Source organism: Amia ocellicauda, unplaced genomic scaffold (genome assembly GCF_036373705.1).
Source record: "Amia ocellicauda isolate fAmiCal2 unplaced genomic scaffold, fAmiCal2.hap1 HAP1_SCAFFOLD_54, whole genome shotgun sequence".
NCBI classification, from domain to species: Eukaryota; Metazoa; Chordata; class Actinopteri; order Amiiformes; family Amiidae; genus Amia; species Amia ocellicauda.
The window spans coordinates 509,007-521,098 of record NW_027102984.1 but is presented as its reverse complement, the minus strand read 5'-3'; the positions used below and the strand labels follow the sequence as shown (position 1 = coordinate 521,098).

Genomic DNA, 12,092 nt, shown 5'->3' with positions numbered 1-12,092 from the left:
TCAACACCCTTTGCTGCACTGGTATATTTCCCTCTATTTTTCTTTTTTTTTTTTGCTGGCAGTTCCGTCAATACCCGCCAGCCTTTAAGAGACATCATGCAGCCAGGCATCTCGGCTTGCGGCCACACCATCCTGAACGCGCCCGATCTCGTCAGATCTCGGAAGCTGAACGGGGCAGGACCTGGTCAGTACATGAATGTGAGACCTCCTGGAAATACCTGGTGCTGCTAGCTTTTACGTCTCCTGGGTAACTTTATCGTAGCTCTTAATACTCCCTATCTGTCTGGAGGAGATATAATTGAAGTATTGTACACGTATCCAGCTACTGTCAACACCCTTTGCTGCACTGATATTTTTCCATCCATTTTTCTTTTTTTTTTTTTTTTTTTTTTTTTTTTTGCTGGAAGTTCCGTCAATACCCGCCAACCTTTAAGAGACATCATGCAGCCAGGCCTCTCGGCTTGCGGCCACACCGTCCTGAACGCGCCCGAATTCGTAAGATCTCGGAAGCTAAACGGGGCAGGACCTGGTCAGTACTTGGATGGGAGACCTCCTGGAAATACCTGGTGCTGCAAGCTTTTACGTCTCCTGGGTAACTTTATCGTAGCTCTTAATTCTCTCTTTCTGTCTGGAGGAGATATAATTGAAGAATTGTACACGTACCCAGCTACTGTCAACACCCTTTGCTGCACTGATATTTTTCCCTCCATTTTTCTCTTTTTTTTTTTTTTTTCTTGCTGGAAATTCCATCAATTCCCTCCAGCGTTTAAGAGACATCATGCAGCCAGGCCTCTTGGCTTGCAACCACACCGTCCTGAACGCGCCCCATCTCGTCAGATCTCGGAAGCTAAACGGGGCAGGGCCTGGTCAGTACTTGGATGGGAGACCTCCTGGAAATACCTGGTGCTGCAAGCTTTTTACGTCTCCTGGGTAACTTCATCGTAGCTCTTAATACTCTCTATCTGTCTGGAGGTGTTATAATTGAAGAATTGTACACGTACCTGGCTACTTTCAACACCCTTTGCGGCACTGATTTTTTCCCTCCGTTTTTCTTTTTTTCTTTTTTTTTTTTATTTGCTGGAAGTTCCGTCAATACCCGCCAGCCTTTAAGAGACATCATGCAGCAAGGCCTCTCGGCTTGCGGCCACACCGTCCTGAACGCGCCCGATCTTGTCAGATTTCGGAAGCTGAACGGGGCAGGGCCTGGTCAGTACTTGGATGGGTTACCTCCTGGAAATAGCAGGTGCTGCAAGCTTTTATCGTCACTTGGGTAACTTTATCGTAGCTCTTAACACTCTCTTTCTGTCTGGAGGAGATATAATTGAAGAATTGTTCACGTAACCGGCTACATTCAACACCCTTTGCTGCACTGATATTTTTCCCTCCATTTTTCTATTTATTTTTTTCTTTTTTTTTTGCTGGAAGTTCCGTCAATACCCGCCAGTCTTTAAGAGACATCATGCAGCCAGGACTCTCGGCTTGTGGCCACACCGTACTGAATGCGCCCGATCTCGTCAGATCTCGGAAACTAAACGGGGCAGGGCCTGGTCAGTACTTGGATGGGAGACCTCCTGGAAATACCTGGTGCTGCAAGCTTTTTACGTCTCCTGGGTAACTTCATCGTAGCTCTTAATACTCTCTATCTGTCTGGAGGTGTTATAATTGAGGAATTTTACACATACCCTGCTACTTTCAACAGCCTTTGCTGCACTGATATTTTTCCCTCCATTTTTCTTTTTTTTTTTTTTTTTGCTGGAAGTTCTGTCAATACCCTCCAGCCTTTAAGAGACATCATGCAGTCAGGCCGCTTGGCTTGCGGCCACACCGTCCTGAACGCGCCCGATCTTGTCAGATCTTGGAAGCAAAACGTGGCAGGGCCTGGTCAGTATTTGGATGGGTGACCTCCTGGAAAAACCAGGTACTGAAAGCTTTTTACGTCTCCTGGGTAACTTCATCGTAGCTCTTAATACTCTCTATCTGTCTGGGAGAGATATAATTGAAGTATTGTACACGTACCTGGCTACTTTCAACAGCCTTTGCTGCACTGATATTTTTCCCTCCATTTTTCTTTTTTCTTCTTTATTTTGCTGGAAGTTCCGTCAATACCCTCCAGCCTTTAAGAGACATCATGCAGCCAGGCCTTTTGGCATGCGGACACATTGTCCTGAACGCGCCCGAACTCATCAGATCTCGGAAGCTAAACGGGGCAGGGCCTGGTCAGTACTTGAATGTGAGAACTCCTAGAAATACCAGGTGCTGCAAGCTTTTTACGTCTCCTGGGTAACTTCATCGTAGCTCTTAATACTCTCTTTCTGTCTGGAGGAGATATAATTGAAGAATTGTACACGTACCCGGCTACTTTCAACACCCTTTCCTGCACTGATATTTTTCCATCCATTTTTTAATTTTAATTTTAATTTTATTTTTCTGCTGGAAGTTCCGTCAATACCCGCCAACCTTTAAGAGACATCATGCAGCCAGGCGTCTTGGCTTGTGGCCACACCGTCCTGAATGCGCCCGATCTCGTCAGATCTCGGAAGCTAAACGGGGCAGGGCCTGGTCAGTACTTACATGGGAGACCTCCTGGAATTTCCAGGTGCTGCAAGCTTTTTTCGTCACTTGGGTAACTTCATCGTAGCTCTTAATACTCTCTTTCTGTCTGGAGGAGATATAATTGAAGTATTGTACACGTACCCGGCTACATTCAACACCCTTTCCTGCACTGATATTTTTCCCTCCATTTTTCTATTTTTTTTTTATTTTTTTTTCTTGGATGTTCCGTCAATATCCGCCAGCCTTTTAGAGACATCATGCAGCCAGGCCTCTAGGTTTGCGGCCACACCGTCCTGAACGCGCCCGATCTCATCTGATCTCGGAAGCTAAACGGGGCAAGACCTGGTCAGTACTTGAATGTGAGACCACCTGGAAATACCTGGTGCTGCAAGCTTTTACGTCTCCTGGGTAACTTTATCGTAGCTCTTAATACTCTCTTTCTGTCTTTAGGAGATATAATTGAAGTATTGTACACGTACCCAGCTACTGTCAACACCCTTTGCTGCACTGATATTTTTCCATCAATTTTTTTATTTTTATTATTATTTATTTTTTCTGCTGGAAGTTCCGTCAATACCCGCCAACCTTTAAGAGACATCATGCAGCCAGGCGTCTTGGCTTGTGTGCCACACCATCCTGAATGCGCCCGATCTCGTCAGGTCTCGGAAGCTAAACGGGGCAGGTCCTGATCAGTACTTGGATGAGAGACCTCCTGGAAATACCAGGTGCTGCAAGCTTATTACGTCACTTGGGTAACTTCATCGTAGCTCTTAATACTCTTTCTGTCTGGAGGAGATATTATTGAAGAATTGTACACGTACCCGGCTACTTTCAACACCCTTTGCTGCACTGATATTTTTTCTTCCATTTTTCTTTTTTCTATTGATTTTTGCAGGAAGTTCCATCAATACCCTCCAGCCTTTAAGAGACATCATGCAGCCAGGCCTCTTGGCTTGCGGCCACACCGTCCTGAACGCGTCCGATCTCGTCAGCTCTCGGAAGCTAAACTGGGCAGGGCCTGGTCATTAATTGAGTGTGAGACCTCCTGGAAATTCCATGCGCTGCAAGCTTTTTTCGTCTCCTGGGTAATTTCATCGTAGCTCTTAATTCTCTCTTTCTGTCTGGAGGATATATAATTGAAGAATTGTACACGTACCCGGCTACTTTCAACACCCTTTGCTGCACTGATATTTTTCCCTCCATTTTTCTTTTTCTTTTTTCTTTTTTCTGGAAGTTCCGTCAATATCCGCCAGCCTTTAAGAGACATCATGCAGCAAGGCCTCTTGGCTTGCGGCCACACCGTCCTGAACGCACCCCATCTCGTCAGCTCTCGGAAGCTAAACTGGGCAGGGCCTGGTCATTACTTGAATGTGAGACCTTCTGGAAATTCCAGGCGCTGCAAGCTTTTTTCGTCACCTGGGGAACTTCGTCGTAGCTTTTAATACTCTCTTTCTGTCTGGAGGAGATTTAATTGAAGAATTGTACACGTACCTGGCTACTTTCAACACCCTTTGCGGCACTGATTTTTTCCCTCCGTTTTTCTTTTTTTCTTTTTTTTTTTTTATTTGCTGGAAGTTCCGTCAATACCCGCCAGCCTTTAAGAGACATCATGCAGCCAGGCCTCTCGGCTTGCGGCCACACCGTCCTGAACGCGCCCGATCTTGTCAGATCTCGGAAGCTGAACGGGGCAGGGCCTGGTCAGTACTTGGATGGGTTACCTCCTGGAAATACCAGGTGCTGCAAGCTTTTATCGTCACTTGGGAAACTTCATCGTAGCTCTTAATACTCTCTTTCTGTCTGGAGGAGATATAATTGAAGTATTGTACACGTACCCGGCTACTTTCAACACCCTTTCCTGCACTGATATTTTTCCCTCCATTTTTCTATTTTTTTTTTTTTTTTTTTTGCTGGAAGTTCCGTCAATACCCTCCAGCCTTTAAGAGACATCATGCAGCCAGGCCTCATGGCTTGCGGCCACAACGTCCTGAACGCGCCTGATCTCATCATATCTCGGAAGCTAAACGGGGCAGGGTCTGGCCAGTACTTGGTTGGGTGACCTCCTGGAAATACCAGGTGCTGCAAGCTTTTTACGTCTCCTGGGTAACTTCATCGTAGCTCTTAATACTCTCTTTCAGTCTGGAGGAGATATTATTGAAGAATTGTACACGTACCCGGCTACTTTCAACAGCCTTTGCTGCACTGATATTTCTCCCTCCATTTTTCTTTTTTTTTTTTTTTTTTTTCCTGGAAGTTCCGTCAATACCCACCAGCCTAAAGAGACATCATGCAGCCGGGCCTCTTGGCTTTCGGCCACACCGTCCTGAACGCGCCCGATCTCGTCAGATCTCGGAAGCTAAACGGGGCAGGACCTGGTCAGTACTTGAATGTGAGACCTCCTGGAAATACCTGGTGCTGCAAGCTTTTACGTCTCCTGGGTAACTTCATCGTAGCTCTTAATACTCTCTTTCTGTCTGGAGGAGATATAATTCAAGTATTGTACACGATCCCGGCTACTTTCAACACCCTTTGCTGCACTGGTATTTCTCCCTCCATTTCTCTTTTTTTTTTTGCTGGATGTTCCGTCAAAACCCGCCAACCATTAAGAGACATCATGCAGCCCGGCCTCTTGGCTTGCAGCCACACCGTCCTGAACGCCCCCGATCTCATCAGATCTTGGAATTTAAACGGGGCAGGGCCTGGTCAGTACTTGGATGGGTGACCTCCTGGAAATGCCAGGTGCTGCAAGCTTTTTACGTCTCCTGGGTAACTTCATCGTAGCTCTAAATACTCTCTTTCTGTCTGGAGGAGATATAATTGAAGAATTGTACACGTACCCGGCTACTTTCAAAACCCATTACTGCACTGATATTTTTCCCTCCATTTTTCTATTTCTTTTTTTTTTTTTTTTTTTTTGCTGGAAGTTCCGTCAATACCCGCCAGCCATTAAGAGACATCATGCAGCCAGGCCTCTAGGTTTGCGGCCACACCGTCCTGAACGCGCCCGATCTCATCAGATCTCGGAAGCTAAACGGGGCAAGACCTGGTCAGTACTTGAATGTGAGACCTCCTGGAAATACCTGGTGCTGCAAGCTTTTACGTCTCCTGGGTAACTTTATCGTAGCTCTTAATACTCTCTTTCTGTCTGGAGGAGATATAATTGAAGTATTGTACACGTACCCAGCTACTGTCAACACCCTTTGCTGCACTGATATTTTTCCATCAATTTTTTAATTTTTATTATTATTTATTTTATCTGCTGGAAGTTCCGTCAATACCCGCCAACCTTTAAGAGACATCATGCAGCCAGGCGTCTTGGCTTGCGGCCACACCGTCCTGAACGCGCCCGATCTCGTCAGATCTCGGAATTTAAACGGGGCAGGGCCTGGTCAGTACTTTTATGGGTGACCTTCTGGAAATACGAGGTGCTGCAAACTTTTTACGTCTCCTGGGTAACTTCATCGTAGCTCTTAATTCTCTCTTTCTGTCTGCAGGAGATATAATTGAAGAATTGTACACGTACCCGGCTACTTTCAACAGCCTTTGCTGCACTGATATTTTTCCGTCCATTTTTCTATTTTTTTTTTTTTTTTTTGCTGGAAGTTCCGTCAATACCCGCCAGCCTTTAAGAGACATCATGCAGCCAGGCAACTCGGCTTGCGGCCACACCGTCCTGAATGCGCCCGATCTCGTCAGATCTCGGAAGCTAAACGGGGCAGGGCCTGGTCAGTACTTGGATGGGAGACCTCCTAGAAATACCAGGTGCTGCAAGCTTTTTACGTCTCCTGGGTAACTTCATCGTAGCTCTTAATACTCTCTTTCTGTCTGCAGGAGATATAATTGAAGAATTGTACACGTACCCGGCTACTTTGAACACCCTTTGCTGCACTGTTATTTCTCCCTCCATTTCTCTTTTTTTTTTTGCTGGATGTTCCGTCAAAACCCGCCAACCAATAAGAGACATCATGCAGCCCGGCCTATTGGCTTGCAGCCACACCGTCCTGAACGCCCCCGATCTCATCAGATCTTGGAATTTAAACGGGGCATGGCCTGGTCAGTACTTGGATGGGTGACCTCCTGGAAATGCCAGGTGCTGCAAGCTTTTTACGTCTCCTGGGTAACTTCATCGTAGCTCTTAATACTCTCTTTCTGTCTGGAGGAGATATAATTGAAGAATTGTACACGTACCCGGCTACTTTCAAAACCCTTTACTGCACTGATATTTTTCCCTCCATTTTTCTATTTCTTTTTTTTTTTTTTTTTTTTTTGCTGGAAGTTCCGTCAATACCCGCCAGCCATTAAGAGACATCATGCAGCCAGGCATCTCGGCTTGCGGCCACACCATCCTGAACGCGCCCGATCTCGTCAGATCTCGGAAGCTAAACGGGGCAGGACCTGGTCAGTACTTGAATGTGAGACCTCCTGGAAATACCTGGTGCTGCAAGCTTTAGCGTCTCCTGGGTAACTTTATCGTAGCTCTTAATACTCTCTTTCTGTCTGGAGGAGATATAATTCAAGTATTGTACACGTACCCGGCTACTTTCAACACCCTTTGCTGCACTGGTATTTCTCCCTCCATTTCTATTTTTTTTTATTGCTGGCAGTTCCGTCAATACCCGCCAGCCTTTAAGAGACATCATGCAGCCAGGCATCTCGGCTTGCTGCCACACCGTCCTGAACGCGTCCGATCTCGTAAGATCTCGGAAACTGAGTGGGGCAGGGCCTGGTCAGTAATTGGATGGGAGACCTCCTGGAAATACCAGGTGCTGCAAGCTTTTTACGTCTCCTGGGTAAGTTTATCGTAGCTCTTAATACTCTCTTTCTGTCTGGAAGAGATATAATTGAAGTATTGTACACGTACCCGGCTACTTTCAACACCCATTGCTGCACTGATATTTTTCCCTCCATTTTTCTATTTTTTTTTTTTTTTTTTCTTTGATGTTCCGTCAATACCCGCCAGCCTTTTAGAGACATCATGCAGCCAGGCCTCTAGGTTTGCGGCCACACCGTCCTGAACGCGCCCGATCTCATCAGATCTCGGAAGATAAACGGGGCAAGACCTGGTCAGTACTTGAATGTGAGACCTCCTGGAAATACCTGGTGCTGCAAGCTTTTACGTCTCCTGGGTAACTTTATCGTAGCTCTTAATACTCTCTTTCTGTCTGGAGGAGATATAATTGAAGTATTGTACACGTACCCAGCTACTGTCAACACCCTTTGCTGCACTGATATTTTTCCATCAATTTTTTTATTTTTATTATTATTTATTTTTTCTGCTGGAAGTTCCGTCAATACCCGCCAACCTTTAAGAGACATCATGCAGCCAGGCATCTCGGCTTGTGGCCACACCGTCCTGAATGCGCCCCATCTCGTCAGCTCTCGGAAGCTAAACTGGGCAGGGCCTGGTCATTACTTGAATGTGAGACCTTCTGGAAATTCCAGGCGCTGCAAGCTTTTTTCGTCAACTGGGGAACTTCGTCGTAGCTTTTAATACTCTCTTTCTGTCTGGAGGAGATTTAATTGAAGAATTGTACACGTACCTGGCTACTTTCAACACCCTTTGCGGCACTGATTTTTTTCCCTCCGTTTTTCTTTTTTTCTTTATTTTTTTTTATTTGCTGGAAGTTCCGTCAATACCCGCCAGCCTTTAAGAGACATCATGCAGCCGGGCCTCTTGGCTTGCGGCCACACCGTCCTAAACGCCCCCAATCTAGTCAGATCTCGGAAGCTAAACGGGGCAGGGCCTGGTCAGTACTTGGATTGTTGACCTCCTGGAAATACCAGGTGCTGCAAGCTTTTTACGTCTCCTGGGTAACTTCATCGTAGCTCTTAATACTCTCTTTCAGTCTGGACGAGATTTAATTGAAGAATTGTACACGTACCCGGCTACTTTCAACACCCTTTACTGCACAGATATTTTTCCCTCCATTTTTCTTTTTTCTTTTTTTTTTTGCTGGAAGTTCCGTCAATACCCTCCAGCCTTTAAGAGACATCATGCAGCCAGGCATCTCGGCTTGTGGCCACACCGTCCTGAATGCGCCTGATCTCGTCAGATCTCGGAAGCTAAACGGGGCAGTGCCTGGTCTGTACTTGGATGGGTGACCTCCTGGAAATACCAGGTGCTGCAAGCTTTTTACGTCTCCTGGGTAACTTTATCGTAGCTCTTAATACTCTCTTTCAGTCTGGAGGAGATTTAATTGAAGAATTGTACACGTACCCGGCTACTTTCAACACCCTTTACTGCACAGATATTTTTCCCTCCATTTTTCTTTTTTCTTTTTTTTTTTGCTGGAAGTTCCGTCAATACCCTGCAGCCTTTAAGAGACATCATGCATTCAGGCATCTCGGCTTGTGGCCACACCGTCCTGAATGCGCCCCATCTCGTCAGCTCTCGGAAGCGAAACTGGGCAGGGCCTGGTCATTACTTGAATGTGAGACCTTCTGGAAATTCCAGGCGCTGCAAGCTTTTTTCGTCACCTGGGGAACTTCGTCGTAGCTTTTAATACTCTCTTTCTGTCTGGAGGAGATTTAATTGAAGAATTGTACACGTACCTGGCTACTTTCAACACCCTTTGCGGCACTGATTTTTTTCCCTCCGTTTTTCTTTTTTTCTTTATTTTTTTTTATTTGCTGGAAGTTCCGTCAATACCCGCCAGCCTTTAAGAGACATCATGCAGCCGGGCCTCTTGGCTTGCGGCCACACCGTCCTAAACGCCCCCAATCTAGTCAGATCTCGGAAGCTAAACGGGGCAGGGCCTGGTCAGTACTTGGATTGTTGACCTCCTGGAAATACCAGGTGCTGCAAGCTTTTTACGTCTCCTGGGTAACTTCATCGTAGCTCTTAATACTCTCTTTCAGTCTGGAGGAGATTTAATTGAAGAATTGTACACGTACCTGGCTACTTTCAACACCCTTTGCGGCACTGATTTTTTTCCCTCCGTTTTTCTTTTTTTCTTTATTTTTTTTTATTTGCTGGAAGTTCCGTCAATACCCGCCAGCCTTTAAGAGACATCATGCAGCCGGGCCTCTTGGCTTGCGGCCACACCGTCCTAAACGCCCCCAATCTAGTCAGATCTCGGAAGCTAAACGGGGCAGGGCCTGGTCAGTACTTGGATTGTTGACCTCCTGGAAATACCAGGTGCTGCAAGCTTTTTACGTCTCCTGGGTAACTTCATCGTAGCTCTTAATACTCTCTTTCAGTCTGGAGGAGATTTAATTGAAGAATTGTACACGTACCCGGTTACTTTCAACACCCTTTACTGCACAGATATTTTTCCCTCCATTTTTCTTTTTTCTTTTTTTTTTTGCTGGAAGTTCCGTCAATACCCTCCAGCCTTTAAGAGACATCATGCAGCCAGGCATCTCGGCTTGTGGCCACACCGTCCTGAATGCGCCTGATCTCGTCAGATCTCGGAAGCTAAACGGGGCAGTGCCTGGTCTGTACTTGGATGGGTGACCTCCTGGAAATACCAGGTGCTGCAAGCTTTTTACTTCTCCTGGGAAACTTTATCGTAGCTCTTAATACTCTCTTTCTGTCTGAAAGAGATATAATTGAAGTATTGTACACGTACCCGGCAACTTTCAACACCCTTTGCTGCACTGATATTTTTGCCTCCATTTCTATTTTTTTTTATTGCTGGCAGTTCCGTCAATACCCGCCAGCCTTTAAGAGACATCATGCAGCCAGGCATCTCGGCTTGCGGCCACACCGTCCTGAACGCGTCCGATCTCGTAAGATCTCGGAAACTGAGTGGGGCAGGGCCTGGTCAGTACTTGGATGGGAGACCTCCTGGAAATACCAGGTGCTGCAAGCTTTTTACGTCTGCTGGGTAAGTTTATCGTAGCTCTTAATACTCTCTTTCTGTCTGGAGGAGATATAATTGAAGTATTGTACACGTACCCGGCTACTTTCAACACCCATTGCTGCACTGATATTTTTCCCTCCATTTTTCTATTTTTTTTTTTTTTTTTTTCTTTGATGTTCCGTCAATACCCGCCAGCCTTTTAGAGACATCATGCAGCAAGGCCTCTAGGTTTGCGGCCACACCGTCCTGAACGCGCCCGATCTCGTCAGATCTCGGAAGCTAAACGGGGCAGTGCCTGGTCTGTACTTGGATGGGTGACCTCCTGGAAATACCAGGTGCTGCAAGCTTTTTACTTCTCCTGGGAAACTTTATCGTAGCTCTTAATACTCTCTTTCTGTCTGGAGGAGATATAATTGAAGTATTGTACACGTACACGGCAACTTTCAACACCCTTTGCTGCACTGATATTTTTGCCTCCGTTTTTCTTTTTCTTTTTTTTTTTTCTGCTGGAAGTTCCGTCAATACCCGCCAACCTTTAAGAGACATCATGCAGCCAGGCGTCTCGGCTTGTGGCCACACCGTCCTGAATGCGACCGATCTCGTCAGATCTCGGAAGCTAAACGGGGTAGGACCTGGTCAGTACTTGAATGTGAGACCTCCTGGAAATACCTGGTGCTGCAAGCTTTTACGTCTCCTGGGTAACTTTATCGTAGCTCTTAATACTCTCTTTCAGTCTGGAGGAGATATAATTGAAGAATTGTACACGTACCCGGCTACTTTCAACACCCTTTCCTGCACTGATATTTTTCCCTCCATTTTTCTATTTTTTTTTTTTTTTTTTATGCTGGAAATTCCGTCAATACCCGCCAGCCTTTAAGAGACATCATGCAGCCAGGCGTCTCGGCTTGTGGCCACACCGTCCTGAACGCGCCCGATCTCGTCAGATCTCGGAAACTAAACGGGGCAGGACCTGGTCAGTACTTGGATGGGAGACCTCCTGGAAGTACCAGGTGCTGCAAGCTTTTTACGTCACCTGGGGAACTTCGTCGTAGCTTTTAATACTCTCTTTCTGTCTGGAGGAGATTTAAATGAAGAATTGTACACGTACCCGGCTACTTTCAACACCCTTTACTGCACAGATATTTTTCCCTCCATTTTTCTTTTTTCTTCATTATTTTGCTGGAAGTTCCGTCAATATCCTCCAGCCTTTAAGAGACATCATGCAGCCAGGCCTCTTGGCATGCGGACACATTGTCCTGAATGCGCCCGATCTCATCAGATCTCGGAAGCTAAACGGGGCAGGGCCTGGTCAGTACTTGAATGTGAGAACTCGTGGAAATACCTGGTGCTGCAAGCTTTTTACGTCTCCTGGGTAACTTTATCATAGCTCTTCATTCTCTATTTCTGTCTGGAGGAGATATAATTGAAGAATTGTACACGTACCCGGCTACTTTCAACACCCTTTGCTGCAGTGGTATTTTTCCCTCCATTTTTCTTTTTTCTTTTTTATTTTGCTGGAAGTTCCGTCAATACCCTCCAGCCTTTAAGAGACATCATGCAGCCTGGCCTCTTGGCATGCGGACACATTGTCCTGAACGCGCCCGAACTCATCAGATCTCGGAAGCTAAACGGGGCAGGACCTGGTCAGTACTTGAATGTGAGACCTCCTAGAAAAACCTGGTGCTGCAAGCTTTTACGTCTCCTGGGTAACTTCATCGTAGCTCTTTATACTCTCTT

At 46.2% G+C, this 12,092-nt stretch overlaps 1 non-coding gene and 34 pseudogenes across 1 annotated transcript; all 35 read left to right on the top strand.

Annotated features, from left to right (window-relative positions):
• The first annotated feature begins 114 nt into the window (after positions 1–114).
• LOC136737721 (uncharacterized) lies at positions 115–233 on the top strand (annotated as a pseudogene).
• A 226-nt stretch (positions 234–459) lies between these two features.
• LOC136737549 (uncharacterized) lies at positions 460–578 on the top strand (annotated as a pseudogene).
• A 218-nt stretch (positions 579–796) lies between these two features.
• Positions 797–915, top strand: LOC136737566 (uncharacterized; annotated as a pseudogene).
• A 221-nt stretch (positions 916–1,136) lies between these two features.
• On the top strand, positions 1,137–1,255 carry LOC136737672 (uncharacterized; annotated as a pseudogene).
• Positions 1,256–1,477: 222 nt separating this feature from the next.
• Positions 1,478–1,596, top strand: LOC136737534 (uncharacterized; annotated as a pseudogene).
• A 215-nt stretch (positions 1,597–1,811) lies between these two features.
• Positions 1,812–1,930, top strand: LOC136737710 (uncharacterized; annotated as a pseudogene).
• A 216-nt stretch (positions 1,931–2,146) lies between these two features.
• LOC136737720 (uncharacterized) lies at positions 2,147–2,265 on the top strand (annotated as a pseudogene).
• A 224-nt stretch (positions 2,266–2,489) lies between these two features.
• Positions 2,490–2,608, top strand: LOC136737558 (uncharacterized; annotated as a pseudogene).
• A 220-nt stretch (positions 2,609–2,828) lies between these two features.
• On the top strand, positions 2,829–2,947 carry LOC136737625 (uncharacterized; annotated as a pseudogene).
• Positions 2,948–3,170: 223 nt separating this feature from the next.
• LOC136737734 (uncharacterized) lies at positions 3,171–3,290 on the top strand (annotated as a pseudogene).
• A 214-nt stretch (positions 3,291–3,504) lies between these two features.
• On the top strand, positions 3,505–3,623 carry LOC136737843 (uncharacterized; annotated as a pseudogene).
• Positions 3,624–3,839: 216 nt separating this feature from the next.
• Positions 3,840–3,958, top strand: LOC136737808 (uncharacterized; annotated as a pseudogene).
• A 222-nt stretch (positions 3,959–4,180) lies between these two features.
• On the top strand, positions 4,181–4,299 carry LOC136737546 (uncharacterized; annotated as a pseudogene).
• Positions 4,300–4,519: 220 nt separating this feature from the next.
• On the top strand, positions 4,520–4,638 carry LOC136737695 (uncharacterized; annotated as a pseudogene).
• A 217-nt stretch (positions 4,639–4,855) lies between these two features.
• LOC136737659 (uncharacterized) lies at positions 4,856–4,974 on the top strand (annotated as a pseudogene).
• A 208-nt stretch (positions 4,975–5,182) lies between these two features.
• On the top strand, positions 5,183–5,301 carry LOC136737496 (uncharacterized; annotated as a pseudogene).
• A 225-nt stretch (positions 5,302–5,526) lies between these two features.
• LOC136737618 (uncharacterized) lies at positions 5,527–5,645 on the top strand (annotated as a pseudogene).
• Positions 5,646–5,868: 223 nt separating this feature from the next.
• Positions 5,869–5,987, top strand: LOC136737657 (uncharacterized; annotated as a pseudogene).
• A 218-nt stretch (positions 5,988–6,205) lies between these two features.
• On the top strand, positions 6,206–6,324 carry LOC136737494 (5S ribosomal RNA). The gene has a single exon (XR_010812441.1). It is a non-coding gene; the product is annotated as a 5S ribosomal RNA (ribosomal RNA).
• A 209-nt stretch (positions 6,325–6,533) lies between these two features.
• LOC136737616 (uncharacterized) lies at positions 6,534–6,652 on the top strand (annotated as a pseudogene).
• A 226-nt stretch (positions 6,653–6,878) lies between these two features.
• LOC136737530 (uncharacterized) lies at positions 6,879–6,997 on the top strand (annotated as a pseudogene).
• Positions 6,998–7,206: 209 nt separating this feature from the next.
• Positions 7,207–7,325, top strand: LOC136737711 (uncharacterized; annotated as a pseudogene).
• A 218-nt stretch (positions 7,326–7,543) lies between these two features.
• LOC136737669 (uncharacterized) lies at positions 7,544–7,662 on the top strand (annotated as a pseudogene).
• A 223-nt stretch (positions 7,663–7,885) lies between these two features.
• Positions 7,886–8,004, top strand: LOC136737839 (uncharacterized; annotated as a pseudogene).
• A 223-nt stretch (positions 8,005–8,227) lies between these two features.
• On the top strand, positions 8,228–8,346 carry LOC136737766 (uncharacterized; annotated as a pseudogene).
• A 216-nt stretch (positions 8,347–8,562) lies between these two features.
• LOC136737562 (uncharacterized) lies at positions 8,563–8,681 on the top strand (annotated as a pseudogene).
• A 558-nt stretch (positions 8,682–9,239) lies between these two features.
• Positions 9,240–9,358, top strand: LOC136737765 (uncharacterized; annotated as a pseudogene).
• A 223-nt stretch (positions 9,359–9,581) lies between these two features.
• Positions 9,582–9,700, top strand: LOC136737764 (uncharacterized; annotated as a pseudogene).
• A 216-nt stretch (positions 9,701–9,916) lies between these two features.
• LOC136737561 (uncharacterized) lies at positions 9,917–10,035 on the top strand (annotated as a pseudogene).
• Positions 10,036–10,245: 210 nt separating this feature from the next.
• Positions 10,246–10,364, top strand: LOC136737643 (uncharacterized; annotated as a pseudogene).
• Positions 10,365–10,583: 219 nt separating this feature from the next.
• LOC136737487 (uncharacterized) lies at positions 10,584–10,702 on the top strand (annotated as a pseudogene).
• A 218-nt stretch (positions 10,703–10,920) lies between these two features.
• Positions 10,921–11,039, top strand: LOC136737617 (uncharacterized; annotated as a pseudogene).
• A 219-nt stretch (positions 11,040–11,258) lies between these two features.
• LOC136737536 (uncharacterized) lies at positions 11,259–11,377 on the top strand (annotated as a pseudogene).
• A 216-nt stretch (positions 11,378–11,593) lies between these two features.
• On the top strand, positions 11,594–11,712 carry LOC136737662 (uncharacterized; annotated as a pseudogene).
• Positions 11,713–11,928: 216 nt separating this feature from the next.
• On the top strand, positions 11,929–12,047 carry LOC136737817 (uncharacterized; annotated as a pseudogene).
• Positions 12,048–12,092: the final 45 nt, after the last annotated feature.